Source organism: Chiroxiphia lanceolata, chromosome 1 (assembly GCF_009829145.1).
Source record: "Chiroxiphia lanceolata isolate bChiLan1 chromosome 1, bChiLan1.pri, whole genome shotgun sequence".
Taxonomy (NCBI): domain Eukaryota; kingdom Metazoa; phylum Chordata; class Aves; order Passeriformes; family Pipridae; genus Chiroxiphia; species Chiroxiphia lanceolata.
Window position 1 is genome coordinate 9,871,428 of NC_045637.1, and position 19,460 is coordinate 9,890,887.

A 19,460-nucleotide genomic window follows, 5' to 3' on the forward strand; every position below is an offset into this window, starting at 1 on the left:
CAATACCTTCATACAGATGCTTTCTTTTTAATTAAAGAAGTCTCTTGTAAGCTGCCACTGTACCTCAGACTCCCTCTTCTTAACTAAGAGATCATGGCAGAGCAGCGTTCTGCAAGGTGAAAGACACTGAAGTGGAAAAGGTTGTTCATTCAGTGCTGCTCCAGTATTGTCCATCTCTCAAGGTCATTAGCAAATCTACCTAAAGCCTCATTTGACAGGCACTGAAGTTGCTCAAGTCTAAGCACTGTAAGGCTCAGTGGAAATGATGAGATTTCACAAGCTATGTTCAGCTTGCTAAGGTATAAGCAGCCTCCCTCTGGGCACACACAGGCCTCTCAAGCTGAGCAAGCTGGCCCAGGAGCCAGGGCTGACTTGACCACCCTCTAACATGTTCCCAAAATGACAGAACAAAAGCCAACTGGTCAGAATGAAGGCCATGAGACTGTTTCAATACACAAAAAAGTTCTGTGTCACTGTGTGGTATAACCCCAGCCAGCAATAAAGCACCATGTATCTGATTGACACTGAGAAGACAGTTAACTACCCAAAACCAGCACATTCACCTTGGGCTCCAGATTCAGTACTGATTATTTCAGGAAAAAACAGTAATAAACAATGAGAGAAAACACCAGGTTTTCACAAGATAAATAGTCCCAAAGGGACATGCAGGGCAGACTTTTTTTTCCTGTCCCTTGCAAAAGAACTGGTTTCATACTCATTCCTTGTTCTTTTGTCCTATTTCTTGCAGCAACATCTTTGTTCAGACTTTAAAAAATGGCACTGGCCATTACTTATACTCCTGAGTTTTCCTCAGTCATCCTCAGGGATGACTCTTTACCCCAGAAAAGTGGGAGATCTCTCTGGACTGGCTACGTTGGAGATGGTGGCAGGCTTGGTTTTGGCCAAGGTTCTTCTTGTCACATACAAAATGCTGACAGGAATTAGTCTCCACTGGAAATCCCTGCCTGTTTGAGACAATCCTGTGTTTAAACAATCCTTAACAACACCTAGGAATAGGATACTGGAAGAATCTCCTGGGCCAAGTCTCATCCGCAGCTGTCATATATCAAGTTCTGTTTGTAAGCTGATCATATTTCAAATTAAAAAAAAAAAAGAATAAAAAAAACCACCACCCAAAAACAGGAAAGGGGATTTTTATCCTCATTATGGCTGCTGGAGGGTCTTCCAGAATCTCAGCAATTGCTGCGAAATTTAGGCGGACTCTTCTAACTTCCAGACAGATTTATCTATAAGCAGTTTGTCCCTAATTCTTCCTCTAGTTGTATTCCTCAAATTAATTCATTCTGATCTTTCCCTGGTGTTCACCCTTTGGTGTGTTTATAGCCGACAGCCACATCTCTTCTCACTCCTTCTTCTGCAAGACCAGACAAGCTCCCAGCTCAGTCAGACACTTTTCAAACTATGAACTCTCCCTTCCCTGGTCACCACCACGACCTCTCTCTGTGACTGCTGCAGTACAAATTCATCTTTCTTCTCAAATGTGTGATGAGAACTGTGCAGTATAAAAGCACAGCTTAACACTTCCCTGCTGGAAATACTTTCCTTGAGACACTCCAGGACTGCCTTTGCCTTCTTCACACCTTCATCATTTTTATGGCTCCCGCTCAGCTTTTATCTGATTATTACACACAAGTCTTTCTTCTCCTTAGTTATTTCCTGCTGATGAGCTCCCAGCTTATAACAGAAATCCATCTTATTATTCCCTAGGACCCTGCTACAACAAAGTATTTACGTTTCTAATTCCTATTTAGACAGCTCATAACATCCCACTGAAATCAGTAGGAATCAACTGATGCTACCTTGCTCCCACTGAAATCAGTGGGAATTAGGTTTTGTATATAGAGTAGACCAAGCTATCAACTTTTCTTTAAGATGTTCACAATAGAAATGTTATCAGTAGGAGGCAAGACACCATGAGCCTTAATATTTCTAATAATTCTTTCTGGAATAATAAATCAGAAGAAGGTTTTAAAGACCTAGTAATGAATTCAGAAAACAAAACAAGCATGCACCCTTGACAGCAACCACTCTTTAAAAAAAAAGGCTTTATTAACTGAGCAGCCCTGTGCTGTGTCTTCTGCTTTCTACTGATAATAAGTGAAAAAGAAAGCAAAATACTAAGGATAATATAACAGTTCTACCTTTTCTCACTGAGTCAGAAGGACCAGGTGGAGCTGCCTTGAAAATAAAATGGTCCCTCCTAACCTGCTCATTCCCTAAATCACTGTTGGTACTCCAGGTAATATTTCAGTTTCAGGAGTTTCTATGAGTAAATCTTGAAAAACAGTTACTGCAGAGAGGGTGAATTTTATTTGTTGTATTCTCTGCTTTACTGTTTGTGACATTATCCAAAGCTTCCATATGTTTGTCTTAGAGCTATAGTCTAGCCTTGCTATATTGCTAAATTATTATACGATGATACTGCTTGGGATATCACTTAAAAACATAAAGCACAAGAAGAGAAAATTCTTTGATGCACAAATAACAATAATTTAGGATTGAGTTACTTCCAAACAAGCCAAAACCAGACAATTATTTGTTGGAACTAGACTGTAAGAATATTTCTAATCATTGGGTTCTGCAAAGCAATAAAAGTGTGCACTTTACTTCCAACCTGCTTTATGAACGTTAAATAGTGTAGTAAACTATAACTATGAAACAAGATTGGATTATAATAATTACATGACTGCTCAGGAGCAAAGGCGTGTTAGTTTTCTTCCAAGACAGTTTCCTGGAAATTTACCAAAGGTGACTGGCATTTCTTCATACATCAGAGATAAGCCATTGTTGCATAAACGGGTGCAAGAAAGGGATAACCAGAACTGCTGATGCTTCTCTGTGTCAGCCCATGGCTGGGGCAGGGAGAGACTGTGTGCAGAGCTCACAGTCTTCACTCAAAACACCAGTTTATTCATCTGTCAGTTAAATAGGAGGATTCAACTGTAACATAATTTTTTTCTAAGTAAAAAGTTCAAAATGCTTTAAATTATCAAACTACAGCAAAATTTCCCTGACACAAGCATTTTGGAAGGAAACTTCAATACTACCGTACTAGAAGACCCAAGCCAGGAGCAAAAGGTGACAAAGGGAAGTAGTTGAGATGTGTCCCACACCTCAGAAGATATACAGAGGAGCCTGAAGACACAGCTGAAAGTTTTGTCCCTGCATCAGCCTTTTTGAAATACTGCAGACCCCAGAAAAGCCCAGATTTATGGTTTCAAAAGTAAATTTTTGAAGCTGTATATTAAAGAAGCACCATGAAGAAAAATAACCCCAGGAAAGTGAATATTAAAATAATAGAAAACAGTGAGATGCTCATGTAATACCTAAAGAGTTATTCAGGGAAGTAGATGCATGGAGGTCTAAGTAGCAAAGATATGTTGACAGAAATACTCCCATTCTGCAGATTAACAGCTGGTTTGCAAGGACTTAGCAGACCATTGCATTCTTCTCCATAAACTGAAGTAAGCTTGAGTTTAATAGGAATAACTAATCTCCTTGTAAGGACTTCAAGCGAGGCAGAGTTCAGTACCTTTGCTGGTAGTTGCTCCAATATTTAATTTATTTCACAGCTAAGCTTTTTTCTAGCTTGTAACCCATCATGTCACAACATAAGAGAAGACAAGGCTGGGAGGCACCCTGAGAGGTCTCTTGATTCATCTTTTCTCAGGAAGGGATCAAAAAATGCCTAACCTGCTGATGTATGTGACATTGGTTCTCAACAATCCCCAGGGGCACAGATAGGACCAAATTCCTTATTCCTACTTTGTCTTGAACAACCTGAATAGATTGTGGTTGTTAAGCCTTCTAAAGGAAGGTTAATATCCTAGTTCCCAATTAAAGTTCTGGTCTTCTCTGAACTTCTGTTATTTCCATATCTGTTTGGAAGGATGTTAGCTCAACTGAATGAAATATTTTGTTAGTAAACCACACAGTGTTCTGTCTGAAGAAATTATCATTCCTCTACAAACATACTTTCTTCTTTTTTTTGTGTCTCCCCTACAGAGACATTTGATTTCTTTCCTTCCTCTTCTTGTACCAGATTAGGCCATATGAACCCTAGTTTTCTGGATGAAAACTAAAAAAGCAGACCTTTCCAATCATCCATCTCAAAACATGTGTTAAACCACAAATGTTTATTATCACCTGCTATATCAGCGATAAAAACATCACATGGTACCAGGCCAAGAGCTGGTGACCAGACAAGTCCTCTGCTAGTTGCCTCACTAAGTAGTTAACAACTCCATTTCCAGTTCTATCTGAGCCAGTTTTTCATCCATCTATTTTGTGCCCTGTTGATTCCCTTTAATGCAAGATTTTAATCAGTGTGTCAGGAAGTATTAAGTGAAGCGCCTTGGAGAAATCCAAAGGTACCTCCTTAGCACAGCTGTCTTAATCATCCAAACCTATAATCTTATAAAAAAGAGATAACAGACTTGTTTAACAAGATGTAGGTTCCATTAAAACCATTTTGCCTGGCGTCAATTACCTTCTTAAGCTCTAACTCTTCATTGAAAGAGTCCTGAATTTACTACCCCACTGTCTGACCTGTAAGAAACATCAGGATGACTGATTTTTGCTGGTTTCTCCCTTTTCTTTCTTATAATAGGAATCATAAAAGGATTATCTGATGATACAACATTGCCTTACTTTCCAGGATGAATTACCAACTAACCACAGCAGATTGGGTAATTCTTGCCTCAGCCCTTCTTGACTTCTAATGTAACTTTTTTTATTACTTATTTGAAGAAGTCTGATGTCAAATGCTGCTTCATAGCTTCTTTTCATATGAATAGTAAAAATTGTTTTGCATCCACAACATCACTTGGGCTCAGATTTTCTTCTTTGTTTTCTCTCTTTCAAATGCAGAATAGAAATATCTGCTGAATAATTTTTTATTAATTATTTATGATTTTACATACACTTATTGCATGATTTTACATCTGTATCCAGTAAATTATTTATACCAGACCTTAGCTTTTCTTTTCTTCCCTAAAATATTTATATTTATTATTTGTAATCCTGACAACTGTTGCTATCCCACTGATTCTTTTAGCCTTCCTACAAAGCACTTATATTTTAAAAATTGCAACTTACATTTGTGGGTTTTAACTGTTATTTCTTTCCTGTTCTTTACATTATGGAAATGTTTATGTTTCACAGGTGTTTTTTCCTACAGGATGCTTTTTTTTCAAAATCGAAAACCAAAATGAAACAAAACAAACAAAAAACCCCACACACAAACCCACAAAACCCACCAAACAAAATGAAAGAAAACCAAACCAACAAGCCAAAGAACCCAATTTTTTTGTTTTGAGTTTGGAAGATCATGATTTTACGGACCTTCAGGAGTAGTCAGCTAATCAATTTAGAGAGTTCATTAAGATTTGCTGCTTGTGTTCCCACATTGCAAATGGATGTTTAAGGAGAAGACAGTTGTGTTGTCCGATGAAAGACAGGCAGAAGTGGTAACTGCTGAACATCTTACATTCCAGTATTTCAAATTTGTATGAATTCCATTCTCTCTGACCTGGAATCACATATGACAACATAATGAGCTGAGATGAAAAATATCTCCTCTTTTTCCTTTTCCTTCCAATTTTACAGAACCAGAAGAGTCCCCCTATCTTTCCCAGCATCCTTCTCTGCAACCAAGAGGGCTGTCTCCTCCCATTTGCAATGTTTCCCAGCATCTGTGTCATGAAGCTTCCTATGGTGTCATCAGTTACAGTGCTGGTCACTGCCAGGGAGCTGTCCCTTCATACCTCAGGATCTCATCTGTAGTTAAAAGCTTCCTGCAAAGTTGCTGCTCTTCTCTATGCAGGAGAGCTGCTCAAATTTCCTAAGATTTTTCTCCTCTTTTGGCCAATCCTAGCTACTTTCTGAGTCGCCCACTGGAAGTTTAGACAGAGCTTATTTTCTTTCCCATTGTTTTGGAACCTGTACTCCAGTAGGTTCTTAAATATTGTCCTCTATCTAACCACATTGAGACATGAGTTTCTTTTCTCTCCTTTTCCAAGCTGTTTCTTACTCCATGGCCTTGTCATACAACATCCATTTTTGTAATAGGATGTGCTGTGCTATTGTGTGGATCTGGATGCCATGGAAGTGATCTCTACTCCTGACATATATGAAGATGATCAGTTATTCCAGAAGAACATAATTTTTCTATGCCTTATAAGCAAAGATTCTTTCTTCAGGCAGGAATTTCTAAGGCATGTCATGACCATTCATTTCTCTATCAATGCTTGATAGTGAATTAAACTTGTCCCTAGAAAGCAAGACCACCAATGTTTTGCCCATTAATTCCCATTAATTAAATCCATTAATTAAAGAAATCTTATTTCTTTTCATAGCCCCTTGCAACCTTCAACCAGGAGAGACTAGACAAATATGTTAAATAATGTCTTTCTGTCAAAGACAATTGAAACAAACTACTGACATTTCAGACCTAAAACAAAATGCAGCTTTTTGAGAAGGTTAGCTGAGTTTGTTTCACTGTAAAATTCCTTCTTCTCAGAAATCTAGACAGGCAAATTACCCACTTTCCCTCAGTCAAGCTGAGATGTATTTTGTAAGTGTTAACAAGTAGAAGGTTATATTTGAGTATAACATGACATCTCTATAAACAAAGTATAGTGGGGGAGGAGAGATGGAAATGCACTCTGATTTCAATCTTACCATCCTTGAATACACCAAACTTCATACACTTTCAGCATATGGATACGGGATCAAATGAGGGCTTTCACAGTAAAACTTCCTACCAAAAAATGCAATGTTGAAAGCTGTCTATTGAGTCTCCCATTCTTTTGCGTAAATTGCAGATCATTAAAGTGTCACAAACAGAGATCTGCTTCTTAAATTTGGACTTCTGAAATGAGCAAAAGGAGATGCAGAATCCAGGTCACGTAATTTCAGAGTCTGCAAATGTCAACAAAACTTCATAATCTGGGGTGATTAACACTCAGCTGCAGCAATTGCTGTGAGTAAAATCTTTTTTTTGTTCCAAAACTTTAAACTGTAGCCATAAAACTGTCTGTTCACCAATTATTGATGCTGGATTGGGTTTCTCATGATTGTTTGGAGGGTTCTCTATGCAATTTTCAAAATAGTGCCAATCATACATTGATTTTCAATACCTGGTTTACGAAGTATTGAAGGAGGATCAAATGAGCAGGAATGAGCCTATTTGTGTGCATCATTGAATTGGAGTCTTAGGTCTTTGTAAGGGCTGCAACACTGTATTTCTGTGCTATTCTCTCTCAGGATGAGGGCACACAGGAGGGCCGCATGAGTTTTAGTGTACTTCAGACCCTTGATCCCTTCCTTGGGTTACCCTACACCACATAAGGGAAGGATAGGGATAAAATTCCCTCCTGCCTGGATTATCTGGGGAGAGCAGACTACCATTTTCAGTGGGAGGTCAGGTCCATGCACGATGCTGGAAAGGCACCGGTGTGGGAAAGGGGCTGCAGTGCCAGAACAAGTCTGGCTCTGTTTGCTCAGTAGTCTATAGATGTTTCGAGCATGGAGCACCTCCAAGAATGGGCCCTAAATCAGCAGGTTATTGCTTGGCAGGCTCTGCCATATGCAATTTACTCTTTGTTGGAATTCCTCTGTGTCTCTCTTACCCTGTCTTGAAGAAGTATATACAGATAATTTATTATCACACCTGCTGTCCCCAAGGTGTGTTTCAGAATGACCTCTCTTTGACTCTGTGTTATTACCATTCCCTCCCATCACCATTTGAATCATATCCCCTTCCTGCATTTTTCCCATCTGAATTTCAAGGGGTTTGGGAAACGAAGTTTAATTATTGAGCTTTACTGGCTTTATTATGTTATGACACTGAATCCCAAGGCTTGGCTACAAGGGGGACTTTATAATAAGTTATAATGAATGATCCATCTTTTCTTATGTACTGTGAATTCTAAGCCCCCTTCACTGACAATTTATTTCTACTTGGTATGTGAGTTATTTAATTCTCCCAAACTCTAACATTTATGAAAAAATGTTATGAAACAATAAAGATCTAGACATTCTTCCACTGAAGACAAAAACCCAAACCCTGGCAATTTCAGTAGAATCTGCATTAACCTATAGGATTGTTTAAATAGAAATTGCTTCATTACCATGGTGACTTTCAGTATTATCTACAGAGTTGGCTTTCAAGACCCATGTAGAAACACAAACATCCAAATTCAACTCCTAAAATCATTTCCTGCTACTTCAGGGTCTTATAGATTTGTTGGAATCTGACCTTTTTGGTCCTCTCTGGTTTGGTCTCCCAAACTCTATCTTAGCTATGCTCTAGGGTCTGAGGGAAGGCATTGGTGTGATATTTATGGTGTAAGTATGGGAGCAACGTGCTGTGAAGGTCTTTTTTGGCTTTAAGCCTGGATTAGGTATGGAAGATCATTCCTCAGAACTGGCATAGACACAACTCTTCCAGGAAGCAGTCACTGTTTGGGAAGGGTCCAAGATCTGCCAAAGAAGAGGAGTGAGCACCAGAAGGGACATTTATGCATCTCCTGGAAGGCATCTGCAGCTGAGGGAACAGATTCCAACCTTCTAGGCAAATGATCCCAAAAAACCCCTCTGCAAAGCTCATCCCAGACCCACTCACTTCCCTTCAGCAGCATCTGTCTTTGAGGGGCTTGGAGATGCTGCCCATGCCATGCTCCTATCTTCTGTTGCTATGGCAATTCTGAAGTTTATTTAGGACAGAGCTTTATAAGTTTCATTATTTACATTATGTTGCTGTCTTTGTTTCCTTCTACTCATCTTTCTTATTTCCCACTTCCCATTCCCATGGACTGCCTGTACACATCATTAAATAATTAACACTCCTTTGTACTAGGCACCAGGGACAGCATTGCAAACATCAGCCATGAAACGTAATTCAAAAATATAGGAATTCCTCTCAGATGTGAAATTAAGCAGGAGAAATGTTCAAACCTGAGATCATATTTTTCAGTGCATTTACATTTGCTGTCGCTCACAGCAAATAATTTTAAAAACTTAATTTGCATTTCATTTTTTGTCGTTCCATACTTACTTTCTGTATTCCACTCCACATAAAGAATGAAAATAGACTGTGAAACTTACTGGAAGCTAACAAATCTGGCTCTTCTTTCCTAGCAAAATGATGCAGTGTTTGGCTTGTAAACCCGGCAAGGGAATAATTCCAATTAAAATTGTTTTCATTGGAATGCTTAAATATGGAAATATTTCTATTGGTTTGAATCTTCATTTCACAGAACTTAAATTCAGCTCTAACCTGACCTGTTGTAGTTTCTGAAAAATCCATATATTTTCTTCCCACCCTGCAGACTCTTAAGTTGACTAACCCTTAAACAGAAGTTTTTAAGTAAAGTTACTGAGGCTTTTCTGAGGAAAACAAGACCCCATACTACTTCTGAACTTAGTGATAGGCTTTAAAACTTCTACCAAAAAAAAAAAATCAAGAAAGAACAATATCCCAAAATATATGAGCAAACAAGAATATGGGAAATTTAATGGGAATAAACCTGAAACAAGGCAGTCCTATTTTCTTCTGGTTGGTTGGAAGTGGAATGAGAAATTTTCGGGTTTTTCATCTTCTCTGGGCTGGAGTTAACCTACCTTTCGAAGTTCTTCAAATCTAAAAAAATGTAGGAGAAAATCCAAAATTGACTCTGTGAACAGATTTCCTTCCATTAGACCTTATTTTTTTGCAAAACAGAAAGCTCAACTTCATTATTTTCATGTCCAAAAACAACAGAGAATGCTTCCAAATGTAGACATACGGATTTAGTGTACTTCCACTGAAAACATGTGTAAGTCTCCAGCTACCTTTCCTTGCCTGGAGGAAAATTCCTTACTCTTCTTAGTCCTTGAAATCAACTGCAACAACAAAAAAGGGACAATTTCTGACAATTAGGAATTGCTTGTGATGGAAGAAGGTAACCAGGAGGTCATCTCAGGAAATATCTTTATTTTCAGATGCTCTTTCAGTCCCAGAATGACTCTCAGACTTCTACAGCAATAATGTTTGTCCCTTATGGCATGGAACACATTGCTTTGAAGGTTTGGTTTGTTTGGGGCTTTTTAAACTCTCCCAAGAGAAATTCCAGTGACAGCCTTGTGTTGGAGAAATGGGTCAGGGATGAGCACTGAATCTATGGAACTCACTGTTGCTACTAATTAATATATACCCTTGGAGGATTTGAAACAATAACACTAGTGCTGCCACCATCATGAAAATAGAACCTAGCTGTTGCTCAGCAAGGAAATCTCTTTTCCTGACTACCTGTCAGTAATTAATCACAGGGCCCTTCAGAGGAAGAGAAGGTGGCAAGTGGAAGTTTCCCCACCAATCTTTTTTGAATGAACAGGGAATCCTGTTCATAGAATCATAGAATCAGCTAGGTTGGAAAAGACCTGCGAGATCATCAAGTCCAACCCTTGATCCACTACCACTGTGGTTACTAGACCATGGCACTAAGTGCCACATCCAGTCTCATCTTAAAAGCCTCCAGGGATGGAGAATCCACTTTGGATTCCTCCAGGAATGACTTCTCTGGGCAGCCCATTCCAATGCTTGATTACCCTCTCTGTAAAGAGTTTCTTCCTAATATCTAACTTAAACTTCCCCTGGTAGAGCTTAAGACCATGCCCTCTTGTCTCACTGATATCTTGTTATTTTCTACTACAGATCAACCCACAGCCCATGATTTTTGTCTCCAAAGTTGTGTGCACCATATTAATCATTATTATGTATGTGATATGGTACAGCACTTATCTGCTGGACCTGAACCCAGGGAGCTCTGCTGGGATGCACAAGGGGATCTGGTCTCCCATGAGACATGAGATCATTTCCATATTGCTGGACACTCAAAGGAAAGGTGGGAAAGACTAATCCCATCTCCCTGTTCCCAAAGCACAGAAAGAAAGTGCCATGTGTCTGGGATTGGCTGTCATCCACCAAGCTGCTGAGAGGCTTTAGACCCCTCTCCTTGGCAGCCATCTCCCCAGCCGAGTGCCAGTTCTGTGCTCTGTACTGCAGCCCAGAGCAAAGCTTCGAGCCTGAACTCTGCTGTGAAAACACTGATTGAGAAACAGAAGCAAAAGATAAGGTCCCTGTAGGCTGAAAGGAGGTAGTTTTAGAGATGAAGAGGTCATCCAGCGGTGAGACCACTTGCTTCCAAGGGGAAATGTGGGCTGAGCTCTTGACATCTCACAGACTTCCACTGTGCAATCAAAGACAGATTATAGAGTCTACTTATGTTTCAGGTCCCCATGTACAGCATGGGTGCAATTGTATTTTCCCTTCTTCACAGAAGTGTTGGGAGGGTGAAATAGGAGGTGCTCCCATACTTCAGCAGTGACAGCCATGAAAGCCTGTAGGATCTGAAGCCCTGAATGGGACAAAAGTCTGGATCCTCTGTGAAACTGGTGGAAGCTGGAACGAGACAGTGGTCTGCCAAGCTAACACTTACCATGGGAGAGAAACTGGGATGTCAAATGATGGCTTTTTATATTCCCAGACCAACTACAGAAAATGACAATAGTATCAATAATAAGCACTCACTGCTCTGTTACACCCAAAAACCAATGCAAAGCTCAGCTAAATGTCAGATCTCCTCCAGTGTCATAAAAGAGATTGTGCAATGGTGACAGTCAGAAACAAACCGTTTAGGGGAATGAGGGAGATTGTGATGAGAAATGTCAGAGAGACAGAAATAGCTGGTCCCCTCACAATTTCACCCTGAAGAAAAACTTTCTTACAGCATGAGACTGGGAATGGAAAGGAGTGGAGGAAGGTTATGAATTGTGCCATAGAAAGTCCTTGTTAAAGAGAACTCTATAAAAATATAAATCTTATGAACAGAGTTTTTTGCTCAGCATCAACAAAAAGACAAAGAAGTCACAAGGAGTGATGCCATAACTAAGGAGAAATTCGAAGTTTAATTGTTTGTTTATTTGTACCATAATGAACAGCATACACATTTTCCATCATGTTCACACTTGCATCTGAAGCTTGTTTAAGTGTTAGTGTGTTTAACCTCATGAAATCCTTCAGCAGGCATGGGCGCAATTGGAGGACACAGTTTCTAGAGCAGCCAAGTGCCAAACATTCCCAGCAAAAGGCAACCATGGTCTAGGTGCCTTCCATGCTTATGCCAAGAAGCAGCACAGCTGGCCAAGGGTGGGAGAGACAGAGAGGAAACGTGGTGGCTTCAAGGAGCCGTGGGTAATACTTTGCCCTCCTCAAGACATCAGCCTCAAAGCAGAGGAGGAGCAGGAGGGAGGAACGGTTCATGTTCTTCAACCATGCCAGGGGGCCACTCATCCAACACAGTGTAGACCCACCCATCTTAAATCTGAATTTCCTCAGTGCATATATCCACATTATTCATCTTGCCCAGGGCTTCTGGGCAGTTCAGAGTAATTTCCACCATAGGAACTTTGACCATGAATCCATGAAATAAATGAGTTTGAGCAGTCATGGATGTCAGCCTTCAGCCTCCCAGCCTCCCAGCCTCATTAGAGCCCCAGTTAGTGAGAGTTTAAGGGACATTGTTGAAAACTCAGAGTGTAGGGGGAGAAAAGAATCCACAACAGAGAAGGCCATGAGTTATATTTGCCCTGCAGCTGCCTTTCATCAGCTGTTCTGCAGGAATGTGCACTAGCTCAAGAGGGAGAAGCCAGGGTGGTCTCACTGAGGGTGTGAAAGGACGTGGTTGAAGCTGGTTGAGCAGACAGGCCCCATGTCTTGTCCTCTCAGGGGCTTCCTGGAACCGCATCCAACACTAGAGAGGGTTTTCTCCAGGGATTAGCAGCTTTCCTATTTTTAAATAATTTACACAAAAGCATCTTCCTTCCCTAAGTCTGGTTATTTTTAGACAGAGAAAAATACACACTCTTATCTATATAAATAATCAGAACCATATGGCCTAAGCATTCTAGGGAGATCAGTCAAACCAGCTTTCCAAGGGAGGGACTTGGAATGTGTGTCTGTGCTTAGCACAGATGAGCTGTGTGACAGCCTGACTGCCTCAGAGAACTGAGTGCAGGACTTAGAGCTGGATCTACAGCCCAAGAAGCTGTTCCTACAGCACTGTTGCAAAGCTGCCTCAGGCTAAATAAAGCGGGAGACAGGTCATTTTCTGCAGCATATTCATTCATGACTATGTTTTGTGCCTGACGCTACATGACCAAAAGTGCCAAGATGAGAACAGAAATGAAGACAAACTCAGTTTTTCTTAGAACTGCTAAAAAATCTGAGACAGTCTCAGTCATCAACATGATCAGAGGATTGGACATATAAATAAAGGCTGAAGGAACTGGGTTTGTTCAGCCTCGAGAGCAGGAGGTTAGTGGGAATCTAATCATAATCTTCCAGTACTCAATGGTAGTTATAAAGAAGATGAAGGTACTTTTGTCACAAGGTTACACAGCAAGAAGACAGGAGGCAATGGGCACAATTACCTTCTAGAGGAATTCGTCCTGTATATAAAAGATATGCTTCATTGTGAAAACAAATAAACATTGCAAAAGAAGCCCAAAAAACCAGCAGAGTCTTCCTCACTGCAAATATTCAGAGGTTTGACTTGGCAAGGCCCTGATAACCTAATCTAAAGCCTGCTTTCAACAGAAGGTTGGACTAGATGATCTCCACAGGTCTCTTCGAGCCTAGACTTTTTTTGCCATTTTGTAATTCAGAGTCCTTAATGTAAGCCAACTCTCCAAGTGCAGTATTTAAAAAATTAAATCTCCTAAATCCTTCAGCTGGACTGTGATAGTGAGGTAGCTCTCATAGCCTAGTTTTACAGTCACGAAGGTTTTTACTCTGAGGGACCTGAAGGTGCATGGAAAAAGGAATGGATTTCCATATTTGAGACAAATGTGCACAAAGTGACTCAGATCACTTTATTATTTCACCATATTTTGCAACAGAGTTGGTCCCGAGGCCCCTGGCCAACAGAGAAGACCCACTGTGGAAGGTCCTGTATCCCACAAAGAGCTGACCATTTCAGTATCAAACACAAAAGGATCAGCAAGATCAGACCCCATGTTTCTATGGAAGACAGTATTTCTTTTGCTGCAAACCCCCAGTAACTTTCATAATTCATCTGCTGGCTTCCAATTCCATTCTACCATTTGGCAGGTCTTTACAGAGCTCTGGAATACAAACCTCCCAACAACCAGCAGGAATCATGCAGCAACCTGCACGTGGGAGCTGGGGAGACAAACATATACCCCAGGAGAGCTTGTTTATTTTTAGGGCTGAAGAACCTACTAAAAATCTGCTGAAGAAAACAAAGACAGAGTCCTGTGGTGACAGCTAATGCTGTCAGTAAGTAAGAAGACAGATGCATGTATGTGCAGAGTAGACTAGATGAGTGATCACTGCCAAAATCAGTTGGTGTATCATTTTCAGGTCATAAAACTGTTTTTAATAGTAAGGCAGAAGCATGATAACGTTGCCTCTGTATTTACTTGTTTGTTTTAATTCCTAATCCCAGGAAGCAGTCACTTTGAGCATCTCACTCTGTATACAAGCAGTCAGCAAGCCTAAAAATTAAGAGCCTCCACTGGGGACTGAATGAAGGTCTTTGTGCTGCCCAGCCTCCAGCTCTCCTTGACCAGTTGAGATTTACCCTCATGTGGGGAGCTCTTTGATGGATGATATAATGGGACTCTGAGGGGCACTAATCCCCCAGGGCTTAGGAGGTTCGAACAGAGGGTATGAAAGGCCACGCTGAAACAGACTTCAGCAACTTTCAGCCAACAGTCACTTTGGCATCGTTCCCAGCCAGTGTAGGTTATTGCAGTCTCTGGAGTATTTCTAGCTGCTGCTGAGGGTAGGAGTATGAGAGGAGAAGAGAGTGAGTAGGCTGTAGCATCTGTACCTCTGTCAGAAAAAAAATACAGTCCCAGCCTTCCTTTTATAGAGACACATACACATGACATACACACTCTCATCCTTGGCCGCACATGGCCAGGAGGCAATGAGTCCTGTCGGGTTGGATGAGGGAGATATTCAGCAAGCATGGATAAGACAAACTGGAAAGGCAGATTCCCAAAGGCTGTTGGTCCCCAAACTCAGTGGAAGATTGTTGATTTGTGCTGGTTTTTGATTGGAGGCTATAAAGCCAATCAAAGTGGGGTGACCAGCAGAGGTGGGATGTGCATGGAGTTCTTTGTTAGAGATCTGGAGGATTTCAGATAGTTGATCATTGTTGCCAACAAGGGGCAATGGTACAGTTATAGACGCCAAAAGTTAATGGATAACCAGACATCAGTATTTCTGCTGATTTCTACTTCTATTTACACCTGTACAGCAGCAAAACAGTGGAAGACAATTATGTGGCTCATCACTATGTATTCCATCACCTCATGATAAATTAGACACAGAACTATTCTCCTTTTCCCTATCTCTCCTCTGGTCTTTTCATTTCCATCAACATGATTACAAACTCCAGTCCTTTTGACCTGTACTGAAGAAGAGAGAAAATCAAACACAAACATGCCTTGAATTCATTACTTGTAAGTTATTTACCTCTGTTATCTCTATCCAACCAGAGTAACGTAGGGTCTTTCTGTCACAGCAAAATTTGTCACTGCTCTGAGTTCAACCTCTTTCTTTTTGTTGGTACTTTAAAATGACTGGTTTTCTTTCTAAACAGGTGCTTAGTTTTAATCGGTGTTTAGCCCCATTACTCATCTAAGTATTCATTATTTCCCAGTTCACTAATATTTAATCATCCACATTTTATCAAACTGGGTTCTTCATCTGTTCTTCACAGTTTCCACGCTTTGACTCTGGTCCCTGGCATACCCATCTGCTTTTCTGCCTGTAAAATTTCTCTATAGTCATTTTATTTTTTGCTTCATGCGTAGTTAGGAGCAAGAGATGAATCCTTCCTTTAAGTGATTGCTTTAATATTCATCCCTTTTTATGCCTTTTCTTGTGCATTACTTGCTTTTCATACACGTGGGATTTGTGTCAAGAGAGGCTAATTTCTTCCTCTGACGTGGGTGTTCTAAGTGACAGGCGTTAATAAGGTTTGATCTGTGACTTTTACTTTACTCAACTTCAGGATTTTTCTTCTCACTTTAGCTGTCTCTTTAACACCTTTGATAGATCTGTACAACTGCATATCACAGCATATTGGAGAAGTCTCATTGATATTTATATGTTTGGGATGTACTCCCCTCACTCTCTCTGTGAAACCATTGTTTGACTGAAGAGCTTTTCATTTTGTGCTCATACTTTCACATTTCTGCCTTGACTTCCAAGGAAAAGGCATCCAGTCATTCCCAAGGGCAGGACAAATAAGAGTCCCAAAGAAAACAGTGTGACAAAGGAATAACCACAATAGTCACATGTGTTTAACTCTTGCTTTCCCCACAGAAATAAGACTTAATTTTTATTGAGACTGAGGTTTTTCAGCAGTTACTAACATGGATTTCCTTCCCAAAAAAACTTCCCTCAGGCTGAGACTTAGCCACAGCAGTAATGATTCAACTGCTACAAATTCCTAATTGGAAATAGGCCAATCATTAACCTGGCTTGGAGTCTTTGCAGAAGATGATGGGCAGAAAGTGACTCTGCACTTGACTGTGGGACCCCCACAGGCTCCAGCCTTTCCTGTGTTAATGTTGATCCAGACACCATTGCAGGGAGCTACTGCGAGATTTCAGCTGCAAGAGTGATACGTTTTTCTACAAAAGGTTCTTGCAGTGAAGAATGATGTTGCAGCTCAGTCTTGTAAAGAAGTTAGTGCTAATAGTGTTAACTTGGATCCCTTTCCCATCTCCATAAGCTGCTGCTTCTGTTGGCTCACTTGGACTTGGTATGTTAAATGCTGCCTTGGCTACTGTCAGGGCTTCAGAGTAGATGTCTGCAGCTGAACTGTTTAGCCTGTCTCTGTAGTCAGTGGAAAGAAACTGGAATTTCCACAGGGCAGTTGATTCCATCTGGGAACAGGTGTCAAATCTGAAAAGTAAATCTGTCAGGACACAAGGACTAACCCAATGTTGATCTCTGTGTGGTGTAAGGTAGGTGTTACATTCAGATAACATGAATCCCAACCTTGCCTTCTCTTCAGTGACCTCTTGCAAAGCTTTTTACCTTCTCATGATCTTTCCTTGGTATGGAAGAGCACAAGGTTCTTCTCAGCCTCACAGCTCTACATACTCCTCTGGACTCACTTTATTGGCCCAAATTTAAACAAAGTGATAAAGCATTGAAAAAAAAATCTTTTAAAATCTCCATCCTACCAACACCTCCAAAACCTGTTGGTTTCTGTGGTAACGTTCCAAAATAGGAGTTGAGTTGTACAGTATTTATCCTATTTGAGCAGAAAAAGCCTATAAGGCCTACAAGTATCTGCAAGACCTTAACTTCTGCATTTTGGGATGCCCCTGAAAACTTCTGAGAGAACAAGAAACTAGTCTACCATAAGGTCCACCAGTATGAGGGCTTTCTCAATGGCCAGACCATGTCTCTGCAGCCTGTGGCATCTGAGGTGGGCCAGATACCTGCTGTTTGCCAGGACCAGTATAAATGTCCTCACAGTATTCTCCTCAATGAGCAACAGGTCATTAAGATAATAACAGTAACTTAAGACTATAATTATTGCGCCAACAGGGAAAGAGAGAAGAAACTGTGGAAAAGCCATTGATTTGTTTCTTGCTCAGTGGAGTGTCCTAACACCACAGACTATGAAGAGACCCATTTCCAGTGAATAGGAACCCATGTCACAAGAAGTCACATTCAGGCCGTAGCAGAGAGGTCAATGAATTTGCATTGATTCAGGGCACCAGCTGGAAATGGCAGGGGGTCTTTCCACAGCACCATGTCTTGCCGTGACATTGCTTATCTTCCATATGCTGTAGGAATAAATAAAATACTTTAGGCTCTAACAGCTCTGCAGCCACTAAATGACACACAGAATTATTTTTTTAATAACCATTTACACTTAATTTACATCTGTTGAAATGGAAGAGAAGAGGAAGCAAATTAACCTGCATTTATAAATCTCATGATTTCCTGATGATTTTGTCAGATCTGTCCTCAGTTAGTTATGTGTTTTGCTGTCAAAGATGATGTTTTTCTCTGAAGAATTTCACCGGGTTAAGTACGTGTTTTGATTGAAATTCTTTGCTGTAGTTGTGCACTGAGGGGATAAAAAATCTGCAGTCAAGGAGAGTGAAACTCCTAAGGACTCAGTTCTCTGCCATCTTGTACTAAATTTGGCCATTCACAGCTGTTCTAAGCAGACGTAAAACTCACAACAGGAATAAGTACCCACTTTACAGTCACGTAAGTGACCCTACAGGGTGCCAGGCTCAAAGAGTCGAGTCTTTGTAGTGAAGAATCTACCAATTATGGAATAAAATGGACTTTCAGCATTTATGTATTTTAAGTAGCTCTGTGTGTATATGTGTGCATAAACAGAGAGAAAATAAGCATTTCAGACTAGCCATGCTTCATCCCTTCGAAGCTATGCCATCTGAGTCATCAAGATACTTGTTAAGAACATCATGGCACAAATCTTAACATGTTGTTTTCTGCTTCCAACACGTGGAAGAGGATTCATCTGTAATGGGCAGATGAGACATAATCAACAGAATCAATGTTGCCTGGGGTACCTTTCATCCCATCCCATAGCAGACATCTCAGGTAACTGAGATGAATCATGACTGATCATTAGTTATGTAAAGACATTAGATACATAAAATTAGGATGAATCTTACCATTGAGGTTTCCATCTGAGTGAAAAATCTTCATAATCTCTGTAGAAAAGAAAATATCCTCAGGGATTTGCTATTTCTGTCCTACTAAGAGCAAAAATAATTTGTTTTGGCTCTTTCTGATAGACTAGAACGCTTCAGAGACCAGAACTCCTGCAGTCAGTAAAAGAGATTTCTGTGAGCATTGCTGAGTTTTTAATCAAGACTACAAGAAGAGGCTGAGTCAGATCTTTGCACCAAATACTTACTTGAGGGAGGTCAGAGCAATGTCACACTTTTTTGCTTTGTTCTTCTGCCCCACAGGCTTACTGGTTGCCTCCAGCCACAAGGCCCCCATAAGTCTGCTTTGTCCCTTTTCCCACCTGCATTTGATCCTGACCTGTTGCTAGACTTTCTCAGCTGTATGAGAAGAGCTGTCTGTGAAGATACAGTGGACCAAGCCCACTTTCACAGAAACAGGTTGGGCTGTTATTCTAAAACCAGTTTAAGTTCCCCAGTGCAGTTCATCCCAAGAGGGTATGCGGACACATGTCAAGGGTAATGGAGCAGTGAGAGCAGAATGGAACAGATGCACCTCGGGATGGCATTGTTGCTAGTGTTTCATCTTGAGCAACCAAAGCCTGAGGGTTTCGATCATGCAATGGGAGTCTCACATGTTTAATGGCCTGATCACCCCTGAGCTCTCACCCTGC